The following is an 11908-nucleotide window of genomic DNA, read 5'->3' as shown; positions in this document are numbered from 1 at the left end:
TTGGAGTTAGGAAGTTAGGAAGACCTGAGCTTGGATCCTGCCTCAGACCTTGGTGGGATCACAGATTCAGAACTGGAAATATTTCACCCCTCCGAGTATTCTAGGATCCATTAGCCCAGTGGTGGGTCGGCCTGGTGTGGACTGCTCATGTGGCAGAGAGCCATCTCACCCACCCCTGTCTAAGAGAGACTTTGTTTCCTGCCTGTAGGGGAGCAGAGAGCTTATTCCCCAGCCCAGACGGCCCACCTGCTGTTCCCTGACCTCAAGATTCCATTCCCTGTCTATGAACCTTTGAATGGGCTCTCGGCCCGTCCCCTCCCCCATGCCTGGAACATATTCTTGCAAATCTCCACCCAATCCCCCTCAAGCCTCAGTTCACATGCCACCTCCTACAGGAAGCCTTCCCAGATGTCTTTGTTGTTCGCGTTCTCTCTGCTCAAAACGGCATTCATATTCTTGTCTGTTTGCGCATTGAATCCACTCAGTATGATAAAAGCTCCTTGGTGTCAGAGACTTTTTGTCTTCTCTTTGTATCCCTACCATCTGGCACAGTGCCTTCTGCAGGGTAGATGTTTAATGAATGCTCATTAGAACCATATGAAAAAATGCTCCAAATCATTAAAAATCAGGGAACTACAAATTAAAGCAGCTTTAAGGTCCTGCCTCACATTCATCAGATTGGCAAAGATGACAAAAGACAGCAATGACCAATATTGGAGGGGCCATGGGAAAATGAACACATGAAGGCATATTGGTGGGGCGATGCCCAAAACATTACCAAACTGACCTGTCTCACTGAAGAAAGGAAAGGACCACAGAAAGGAGAAGGACCATACGCACAAAAATGTTGATGGAGGCTCCTTTTGCAGTGGCAAAGAGCTAGAAAGTGAGGGGGTGCCCATCAGTTAGGAAATGACTGAACCAAGTGTGCTGTGTGAATATAACAAAATAGGATTGTGCCATAAAACATCATGAAAGACGTGGTTTCAGGGAAGTCTGGGAAGTCTTTTATGAACTGATACCAAGGGAAATAAATGGAACCAGAAGTCAACAATTTAATCAATAACAACATTTTAAATAAAAACAATTTTGAAAGACTGAACTACGATGAAAGTAGTGACCAACACACACGTCCAGAGTACCAATGATGAAGCATGCTGCCCGCTCTGGACCAAGTGCTGAGGAACTCAGGAGACATACATTTGGGGGCAAGCCATAGTGGGAGTTTGCTTTGTTTGACTATTCACATTCATTATGAGTTTTGAGGTGGTGGGTTTTTGTTATTGTTTTTGTTTTTTTAATTTCAGGGAGAAAAAGAGAGGAGAGCCTAGGCATAGAGTTAACCAAAGAAAGAAAGAGAAAAGAAGGAAATGAGGGTTATTGAAAAGAATAGCAGTAAGGCTGTTAAAGTATGTTGAATATAGTAAATACTTAAAAAGAAAAAGAGGCAGCATGTAATAGAGATTCAGTTTCATGTATAATCCTCTTTTTTTTTTTTTGGTTCTACTTACTATGTGGAAATACTGGTTCTATTTCATGTTTGTTGATTTCTGAACACATTCCCCCAAAAAGCACTTTTTGCTTTGGGTTGAATTGGCTTAGAAGAACCAAAGGACTGTGAAAACCAAACACATTGAGGACCAAGATGAAATTAGGCAGCACCAGTATTGAGTACAGAGTCAACACGGTCATGGCGCTTCATCCAATGTCCTTCAGGAACAGAAGGAGCAGAGAAGACTCACAGTTCAGGAACCCAGGGTTGGGGCCTGGTGAGGTACGGATGGCACCAAGGACCAGTGGATAAGGGATTCAGGGATTGAGCAGAATGCAGACATGGCTGATGATAGATGGCTTTGTTACCAGAGAAAAGTGAGGCAGAGCAAAGGTAATGGAATTGGAGAAGAGGAAGGGGTTGGGGAAGGCTATGGTGAGGGGGAAGAATCCACTGAGACAGACAGGGGAGTAGGAAAGGCTCTGATCAGCCATGAGCAGTGAGGCAAGAGTCATCATGGTGGGTGGTGAGACCTCAAGAATAAATGGTCCTGGAGCAGCTAAGGTGGAGTGAAGATACGTTTGCCCAGGAATCAAAGCCAAGCTCACTGGCCCAGAGTCCTTAGCCTCTTTGAAACCAGGACATTTGCCCTTCTCCGACCTCGTGGCATCTCTCTGGTTTTCAATGACGTTAGTTATCACTGCCAATGGCTCAGTAATCACATTGGAAAGTTCATCTGGGTCAGTGACTTGAATTCCTTCCATTTTTCTTTATTCTTACAACAAATGTCAAATGAAATAAATATTTCCATCCATGTTATAAAACAGGACCTTAGTGAAACTGTGAATCTCTATGTAAAGCCTATTTTCCTTTAAATATGTGACAAATTCAAGATGATCAGCTGTTAATGACTTAGCTCTTCTCAGCAACACAGTGATCCAAGACAACTCTGAAGGACTTATAATGAAAAATGCCATCCACCCCCAGAGAAAGAACTGATGGAGTCTGAATACAGATTGAAACAGACTTTTTAAACTTTATTTTTCTTGAGTTTTTTGGTCTATGTTTTCTTTCACAACATGGCTGTTATGGGTATGTTTTGCATGACTACACATGTATAACCTATATCAAATTACTTGCCTTCTCAATGGGAGGGGGTGGAGAGGGAGGAAGGGAGAGAATTTAGAACTGAAAGTTTTAAAAACAAATGTTAAAAATTGTTTTTACATGTAAATGTGGAAAAATAAAATACTAAGTAATTGTTTTAAAATATCTACATACATGACAAATTCAACATGTCAGTTTCAAAGCTGTCCTGTTTTGTTTTTTTTTTTAATTCCTTCAAACCTTCCTTCTCATTTGGTGGGGAAGGAGACAGGAGGAAGGAACCCCCTCCCCACCAATCTTCTACTATCTCTCATCCTCCCCCCCCCACAACTGGAAAAAAAGGAAAATTAAACAAAATAAAATCTTTGTAACAAATATGCAGTCAAGCAAAAAAAAAAATCCCACACTAGCCATGCCAAAAAATATAAGTTTTATTCTGTAGTGTGAATCCATCTTCTCTCTGTCCAGAAGTAGGCGGCATGATGCATCACTAGTCCTCTGAAATTGTGGCTGCTCATTACATCCAGCTGAGTCCTTAAGTCTTTCAAAGATTTTTTAAAATGTTTTTATTGTATAGACTGTCCTCTTGGTTCTGTTTACTCCATTCTCCATAAGTTCATATACATTTTCCCTAGTATTTAATAAACACAAAGACCCCAGAAATTGGGATAAGGATTCACTATTTAATAAAAAAAATAATCCTTGGGAAAACTGGACAGCAGTATGGAATAAGTTAGATCTCTACTCATACTTTATGCTTATTTTCTATATGAGTATGTGTGTACATATATATATACATATACTTTATATATATACATATACTTAACTTATAAGTATGTGTGTACATATATACACATATATCTGTTTATGTACATATGTATGTATGTACACACACACTTGATGGGTATGTCCTTTAAATATAAAATGATATACATCATAAAAATGAGAGGAACACAGAAAAAATTACCAACCAGATCTATAGATAGGAGACAAGTTGATCACCAAAACAAGGAATAGAAAGGTTCGTAGGAGACAAAATGGATAATTTTATTTACATAAAATTCAAAAGTTTTTTCACAAAAAAATCAAATAAAGCTAATATTAAAAGGGAAACAATGAACTGGGCAAAAATCTTTGCAGCGAGTTTCACTGATAAAGGTCCTATCTCCAAGATATATAAAGAACTGATCCAAATCTATAAGAAAAAGAGCCATTCCCCACCTGACAAGTCATCTAAAGGTATGAACAGACATTTCTCAAGGGAAGAAATCCTAGAAGCTATTTATAGTTATATGAAAAGATGTTCCAAATCACTACTAGTGAGAGAATTGCAAATTAAAGCAATTTTGAGATTCCACTGTGAGTGGCAACTCAATTCAATAAACATTGATTAAGTAAATGTTGACCTGCTAGTTTTAGATATGGTGCCAGATACTGTGCTAAATGGAAAATGGAAAAAAATGGAAAATGATAATTATTGGACAGGCTGTGGGAAAACAGGCACATTGGTATATCATTAGTGGACCTAAGAGTGGGTACAGTCATTCTAGAGAGCAATTAGGAATTGTATGCAAAGAGTCATTAAACGGTACATGCCCTTTGACCCAACTATGCTACTGATTCGTAAACCCAAAAGAGATGAAAGAAAGAAGGACCCACGCGTATAAAAAGTTGTCTGTCAGCTATTTTTGTGGTGACAAAAATACCAGAGACTAAAGGGACATCCATCAACTGAGGAAAGGCTGGAGAAGTTGTCTATGAATGTGATGCATAATTAAAAAAATATGGGCTATTAAAAAAATGAGGAAAAAGATTATTTCAAAAAGACATGGAAAAATCTGCATGAACTGATACAGCGTGAAGTGAGCGGATCCAGAAGAACAATTTATAACCTCAGTTTAAAAATGAAAAGTTTGGAAGACTTTTATAAACTGATGAATGAAATGATCTAGGAAGACAATTTATACAAAAACAACATTGTAAAACAGCTTTGAAACCTGTTAGGAACAATACGAAGACTATCAATGATTCCAGAGGACTGACGATGAAGCACACCATCCACGAACGATAGAGTTGATGGACTTTGGGGGCAGAATGAGACATATATTTTAGCATTTAGAGCCATTGAGGGGATTTGTTTTGCTTGACTATGGCATATTCATTACAAGAAATTTGTTTTTCTTTTCTTTTTTTTCAAATGGGGAGGGGGGAAAAGTATAGATTATAATTTATTACAAAATAGAGAAGTGGGGGCAGCTAGGTGGCCCAGTGGATAGAGCACCGGCCCTGAAGTCACGAGGACTTGAGTTCAAATCCGGACCCAGACCAAACACTTGACACTTCCTAGCTGCGTGGTCCTGGGCAAGTCACTGAGTCCAGCTTGCCTTAGTTTCCTCATCTGTAAAATGAACTGGAAGAGGAAATGGCAAACCATTCCAGTATCTCTCTGCCGAGGAAACCCCAAACGGGTCACAAAGAGTGGGACAGGAGTGAATAACAACAGAGTGACCCCCAGAGTCTCCAGTTCTCACTCACGAATCTCACTCGATAGCAATTAGCCAGTCGAAATCAACAGCTTTTAGGAAAGACTAATTACTAAGAAGTCCAGCAGCACATTCTCCCCTCTGAGGATAGTGGGCTCAGAACACTCCCCATCTAAGCCCACAGGGAGGAAGGGCACATTTCCCGACCTTAGGAATCCTGCTCTCCTTTCTCAGAGTGCCCACCTAGCTCACTTCTGGGTGTCGTGTAGCCGAGAGGTGAGTGGCTCCTGGCTCCTTCCAGTTTAACCCACCCCTGGGCTCATCCAGCGGGCTGCTCTCGGAGTGTGCTGGCCCCGCATCTTACTCAGCTCCGGTCATCACAAGGACTGGACTGGGCTCTGCTTGCTGGTGGAACCTTGGAGGGCTTTCCTGGTCTCACCAGTTGCAAAGGCCCTCCAATCTAGGGGTCCTCGTGCCCCCCCCAATCAGGAAAGAACAACCCCCCGCGAAGGTGGAAATGCAGCCCAGGCTAAGCCGTATCAGTCAGTCCTCCAGGTCCGAACTCAGTGGCAGCTGTCATCAATCCTCCCGCTCCAAAGCCAGTTACAAAGCTGTCACCCAGCACTGGAAGAGCCCCAAAGTTCCCTGACACGGCAGGGACGGACCCGGCCCTCGGACAGCGAACAAAGCCGCGGGCTGTGCCCCCTGCCCTGCGGCTGAGGGCAGATCCCCCCCGGGGGCCCCGGCCAGCCCCTCTTCCTCCACCTCGCCCCCCTCTTGCTTGCCACAGAGGCTGCCGATTGGCTGAGCGCTGAAAAGTTACCAGGAGCAAGGCTCACCCGAGGGAGCCTGAGCACTCGGAGAGCTCAGCGACCCGCCGGAGTGCGCAGCCCCTCCCAAGGGGTCTCAGGCCTCTCACGGAACGCCGTAAGAGACAATGAATTACAGACACAGAAAGGCAAGGACGCACAAGCAAGACGCACAAACGTGACGAGATAACGGGAGGCAGCGGCAGACACACGCAACGCGCAAACACGCAGAAAAGGCTCAGAGCCACTTACACACACACAGACATTCAATTGCACTCCTCAAAAAGGCAGCCGCGTGCTAGCTCAAGGACTAGGGCTCCCCTCCCCTCAGCACAGTGCCCGGTATACAGTGGGGGCTTAATTAGTGTGTGTTGACCCTTCCTTTCCCTCCTCATTCCTCTCCAGGTCTAGGAGCCAGCCTATGACGTCACACGCACTCCGGGCTTCACCTTTCCCCAAGTCCTGATGGGACTGTCAAAGCGCCTGCGCATCTCCAGCTCCTCCCCCCTGCCCACGTTCCTCCCTCCTTCTCTCCCCCTTCCCGCCCCTTGGCCCAGTTGGAGCCCGCTGGACTCCATTTCCCACAATCCATAACGACCTCATCATCCCTTGGAGAACCGTGGAGGCGCCGCGAAGGCTTCTGGGTAGCGGAGTCCGAGTGCTCGGCGAGCGCAGGCGTAGTGGGAACCCGGCCCGGGCCCAGAGGGAGGGAGGGAGCGAAGGAAGGAAGCGGCCTTTGTCCCGTTCCGGACGCCGCGAGCGCGGCCGGGGGGGTGAGTCGTCCCCGGGGGATCTCAGGGGGAGGGGATGTAGGGGAGAGAGAGAGGCCGAGGAGAGCCGGGGGGAGGGGGACTTCAGGGGGCGGGGGATGGGAGCAAAGGAGGCCGGGCCCAGGGGGCGGGGATTGGGCGGAGGTGGGGAGGGGCGGGGCCAAGGGGCCAAGGGGCCTCTGGGCTAGGGAGGGAGACAGGAGCCGGGCAGGGCCCGCCCCCTTTGCGGGGGCGGGGCGAAGTGAGACGCGCCCCCTTTCTCCCCCACCCCCATCCTGGTGCTGTCTGTGAAACTGACCATCCTGTCAGTTACCTCCTAGTCAGTTTAAGCCATTCCTTGAAAGAACTTTCTCAGGGGCTCCAGCGCCAGGCAGGTGGGGCGGGGCACACAGCGCTCGCCCTGGAACCGGAGGACTCGGGTGCGAATTCCGACCCTGCCACTGATCAACCCCTGGGGACCCCTCTCTGGGACTCAATTTGCTTCTCTGTGCCTTGAGGGGTTTGGACTAGCTCTTTGCAGTTCTCAGTCCGTGGTCTAGGGTGTGTGTGAACATGTGGGTAAGAAGGTTTGGGTCTATCTGTGTCCGAGGTTAGTGACAGGGAGGAGAGCCTGGCCTCACGTGAGAACTTGAGCAAGGCATTTCTGGGCTCCGTGCCTCAGTTTCCCCATCTTCCAAATCAGGAATGTGGACTCGGTGGTCTCTGAGGCTCCATCCAGTTCTCAGGACCTATGATTCCGTAGATGTGTTTCCCAAGTACATGGAAATGCAAACAGCAGTTCAGTCAGCAGCTGACAGCGACCTTCCTCATCTGTAGAATGGGTGTGTAATCTCTAAGCCACCAACCTCACATGGTTGTGGTGAGGAAGGTGCTTGACATCTGTAGAAATGGGAGGGATACCGAGGCTGAGACACAAGGAAAGCCATGCTGGATAATCAGGGCCTGTCCCTGCCTGGCTGGAGCCCTGCTGAGAAGGTCAAAAGGAGGGCCCCTCTCCAGGGCCTGCCCACCCTGGCCCCTTCCACTCTCCCTACTCTGTCGTACGGAGAAGACATTTTCTGTTTCTTGGCCTCCCACTGTCCTTCCTGCCTCTTCCCAAGGCAGCCTTGAGGAGGGTGCAGGAGCTGGCTCTGGGTCTCCAGAGGTCAGCCCTGAGGAGCAGCTGGGGCCCTCCCTGGGTCCATCATAGGCCCAAGAGCCGGGAGGGCCCTTAGAACATCGCGTGGGCCAGCCCACACTTTGGACAGTGGAGTTTGGAATCTCCAGAGCCAGGCTTCTTCTGTGACCCAAGCTATACCTCCTCCCTAGGGCCCCAGAGCCTGTACCAGAGCCACCAGGCCCACCTGGGGAGGTCAAGACAGGACAACTGAGAGGAGTAACCATGGAAGACAGCCGGACTCAAGTGCGAGTGGCTGCCTGGCCAGGCAGGGGGGCGGCTTCCTGCCCTGGAAGATCAGGGTGGAAGCCTCGGGAGCCCACACAGCAGCAGCCTCCAGAACAGGTCTGGCCAGACTGCCAGCCCTCTGCTGTTGACAGCCTGGTCTGCTGGGCCTCGGGAGATGCGGCAGACAGTAGCCTCAAGCAGGGAGGGCCCGCTCCCAACACTGCTTTTGTGGGGCGGAGGCAGGGCTGGCCGAGGCCGGGGCCCAGAGAAGGCGAATTTTCAGTCAGGTCACCTGAAGGGAGGGGCCCCGGCTGGTCCTTTTCTCTCCAAATGTCTAACTGAGGATTTGGCTGTAAGGGGGATATGTCCTCAGATGGAGTGGGCACGTGAGGAGGGCTAGGGGTTCCCTGATCATTAGAAGTCTGGGTTTGAAACGTAGGAGCCGGCAAGTCCACCCCCCCATTTTACAGATGAGGAAACTGAGGCAAACAGCAGTGAGGTGACTTGTCCAGTGTCACAGAGCTTTTGAGACCCATGGGGATTTGAACCCCACTGTTCCCGACTCCAAGCTCAATGGTCTGTCCACCACACCGCCCTGCTCTCACACGAATGGGATGACCTCTTTTCAAGGTAGTGTGCTATTGTGGGAAAGGACTTGGGACTTGTAGTGCAATCCAGCCTCAGACGCTTCCAAGCTGTGTGACCCTTGGAAAGTCCCTCATCTCCCTGAGCCTCAGTTTCTGTATCTGTCCAAGGAGGCTAATAATTGCATCTCCCTTCTGGGGCCATTGTGAAGATCAGTTGAGCTACTCAGATATTAAGGCAAAGGCAGCTGGTGGCCCAGCAGCTGGAGGACTAGACAGGGAAATAAGAAGACCTTGGACACTTGTTGGTTGTATGGCCCTGGGCGAATCTCTTTCCCGCTGTTTGCCTTAGTTTCCTCATCTATAAAATGGGGATAATAATAGCACCTATGGACCAGGATCAATGAAGTCATGTTTGAAAAGCACTTTGCCGCCCTCTGGGCTCTCCCTGAGCGCTCGGCCTGTTAGCAAGCGTGGCCATTCCTGATGGTCATTCAGCCATTCCTTGTGGCCATTCCTTGTGGTTGTTCCTCATGGCCGTTCCTCATGGTCATTCCTCATGGCCGTTCCTCGCATCCCATTTGAAGGTGGCTGCCTAGGAAGCGAGCCTCCTCCTCTCCCCTGGAGGCTGGAAGGGCCGGACTTGGGGGCCCCCTGAAGCTCTGAGGTTCTAGGTTTGGGGTGCAGCTGGCCTCCATCCCGAGCCTCAGGAGCTCAGGGCTTCCTTTGCCGGCCTGTTGGCACAGGCCCACATGGGGGCTCGACAGATAGTGGCTGTTTGATTGATTCTCCTCACCAGAGGCCCTCATGCCCAGGCTGGGCAGCCTCTTGTCCAGTCCCAAGTCCGGGATACACTCAGGTATGCTCCATGGTGCCAACGTATGGCTGGCTGAGGAAGCCAAGAGGTGGACCCACCCACCCTCTTCCATCTTCTCGTCTTCCCTCTCCAGCTCTGTTCTGCATCAGCTCTCTGCCGATGACTCTGGATCCCCAGATGGAGAGGAGAGAGCCCTGGGCCAGCAGGTGGGGGACCTGGGCTCTCCCCCTGACTCACCATGTGACCTTGGGGAAGTCACTTGCCCTCTGTGGACCCCAGCGTCCCTGCCTTAAAAGTGGCCACACTGCAGGAGAACTGGAGAGCATCAAGGGAGGGAGTGTGACCCCAGAGGAATGTGGAGTCCAGGTTCTAGGGGACAAGGGTAAGTATGAGTGGCCGGCAGCTGGAGGTGCGGTGTAGGGGAAGGGAGGACTCCTGGACCCAGGGGTGGAGGGCTTAGGGGCTCACACACGCACACGCACACACACCCTGCCATAACCTGCCATGTCTTCCATCTGGCTCCTTTCTCTACAGGATCTGAGGATGGTTCTCCAACCATCACGTCTGCATCAGAGGCCCCCTGGATGTTGAGGAAAGAGAGCCGGGCTCTACCCTTGCTTCATTGCGCAACCTTGGGTAGGTTCCCTCTCCTCTGGGCCTCACGTTTCCTCTTCTGTAAAAAAGTACAAAGGATGAGAAATGGACTGGATGATCTAATGGCCCTCCCTGTCTCTGTCTCTGAGGCCAGCTCTCTTTAGTGACCATCTCTGTGTTTCTCTTCATTCTCTCTGTCTCTGACTCATCCTCTGAGAGACCAGCTCTGTTTGCTTGCTAGCCCTTTCTCTCCCCCTCCCTTCTCCCTCTTTCCTCTCCTCCTTGTCTCTCTCTGTCTCTGTCTCTCTCTCTTCTCCCTCCCTCCCTCTCTTTCCCTTTCTCTCTCTCTGCATCTCTCTCTCTTTGCTTCTCTCTCTGTCTCTCCTCTCCTCTCCGATGAGCTTTCCCTGATTCCCTCTTTCCATCTCTGTATGTGTCTCTTCACATGGCTGATTCCCTCTGTCTCAGAGACCATCTGCCTGGGCTTTTTCTCTTTCCAGGGCTGGGAGGCAGCGGTGTCTGCGGGGGTCTGTGTGCCTGTTATTCTCTCTCTGTCTTCGTGGCTCTGTCTCTGCCTCTTAGTGGTCTCTGTACCACATCTCTGCCTGGGCAGGGCAGATGAGAAGTCCCACATCAGATCTCAGATGATCCAAGCCCAGCCTCAGCTCTCCCTGCCGGTCTGGCCTGGCGTGGGCAGGTCATGTAGCCTCTCTGGGCATCGCTTCCTCCTCAGGAAGTTGAGGCACGTTGACCAGCTGGCATCTGAGGCCCCTCAGTCCGTCAATCAGGAAGCCCTGCTGACAGCCCGGCTCAGGGCCAGCCTCCTCCAAGGCCCGGCTCAGTACAGGGCTGCCCCGCACTCTTTCTGTTGCTCTGACCAGCCCCGTGTCTACGCCAGCAAGCCTTCCCTCGCACCTCCTCTGTGCCAGCACTGTTCCAGGCCCTGCTGGGGACAGACAAAAGGGAGGCGGTCCCTGCCCTCAGGGAGCCTCCATTCTCCCAGAGAAGTGCAATGAAAGGATTTGTTCTGTGAAGTTTAACTCAGAGGGCCGCACGTGAGGACCTAGAGGGCCACATGTGGCCTTGAAGCTGCAGGTTCTCCACCCCAGAGTTAGAAAGAGGGCTGGACTTGTGGGAGAAGATGGGGCTAAGGATGGGACTGGACCCAGAATTTTTGTAGTTCAGGGAACTCCCAGGTGATGAAACTCCCTCCAGCAGTGCAACAAAAGGTCTGCTGGCCACGAGGTTGAATATTCTCCTGAGGTCCCAGAGCCAGTGGGTGTCAGGAGGGGCTTGAAGCTGGTTTCCCTCTGGTCACTGCATTCACTGACTTTCCTGGAGAAAACTAATGGGGGGAGGTTAATACGTTGAGTTTGAGAGATCTCTGAGATCACCAGGTAAAGATGGCAGCTGGGCACTGGTGCTTAGGAGACAGACAGGCTGGGCAGAGTTCTGGCTGCCCTCTGCCCATAGGGGATCGGAGAAGCCATCTCTTTGGTCATCTCGCCTAGCCTGTCCCTCCCTCTGTGACTCACTGGCTCTCCAGGGCCATCTGTTTTAACCAGTGATACCTTCTGTTGGGTGGCTGCCCATGTGCCATTAATTCCATGGAGGGAGCTGGCCCAAAGCCCGGGTGCCCAGGGGCAGGCTGCCCATCATGTCCAGCTCTGTGAAAGGGAGCTGGTGGCCAGAAGGCCAGGCCAGCCTTCCTAATGGCTGGCCGTGTCTTTCCCCAGCTCCTCCATCTCCAGACTGCCCTCTGCCCCCAGAGGAGCATGGAATGGCTGCCAGACTCCTTCCAGCCAGGGCCCAGGTAAGTTGGGTTCTCACATCTTTTTGCAGACCACCCCTCAGCCTCTCTCTCCCGG

The sequence above is a fragment of the Phascolarctos cinereus genome, unplaced genomic scaffold (assembly GCF_003287225.1).
Source record: "Phascolarctos cinereus isolate Bilbo 61053 unplaced genomic scaffold, phaCin_HiC Scaffold_726;HRSCAF=1367, whole genome shotgun sequence".
NCBI lineage: Eukaryota > Metazoa > Chordata > Mammalia > Diprotodontia > Phascolarctidae > Phascolarctos > Phascolarctos cinereus.
This window is presented reverse-complemented; position numbering follows the sequence as displayed.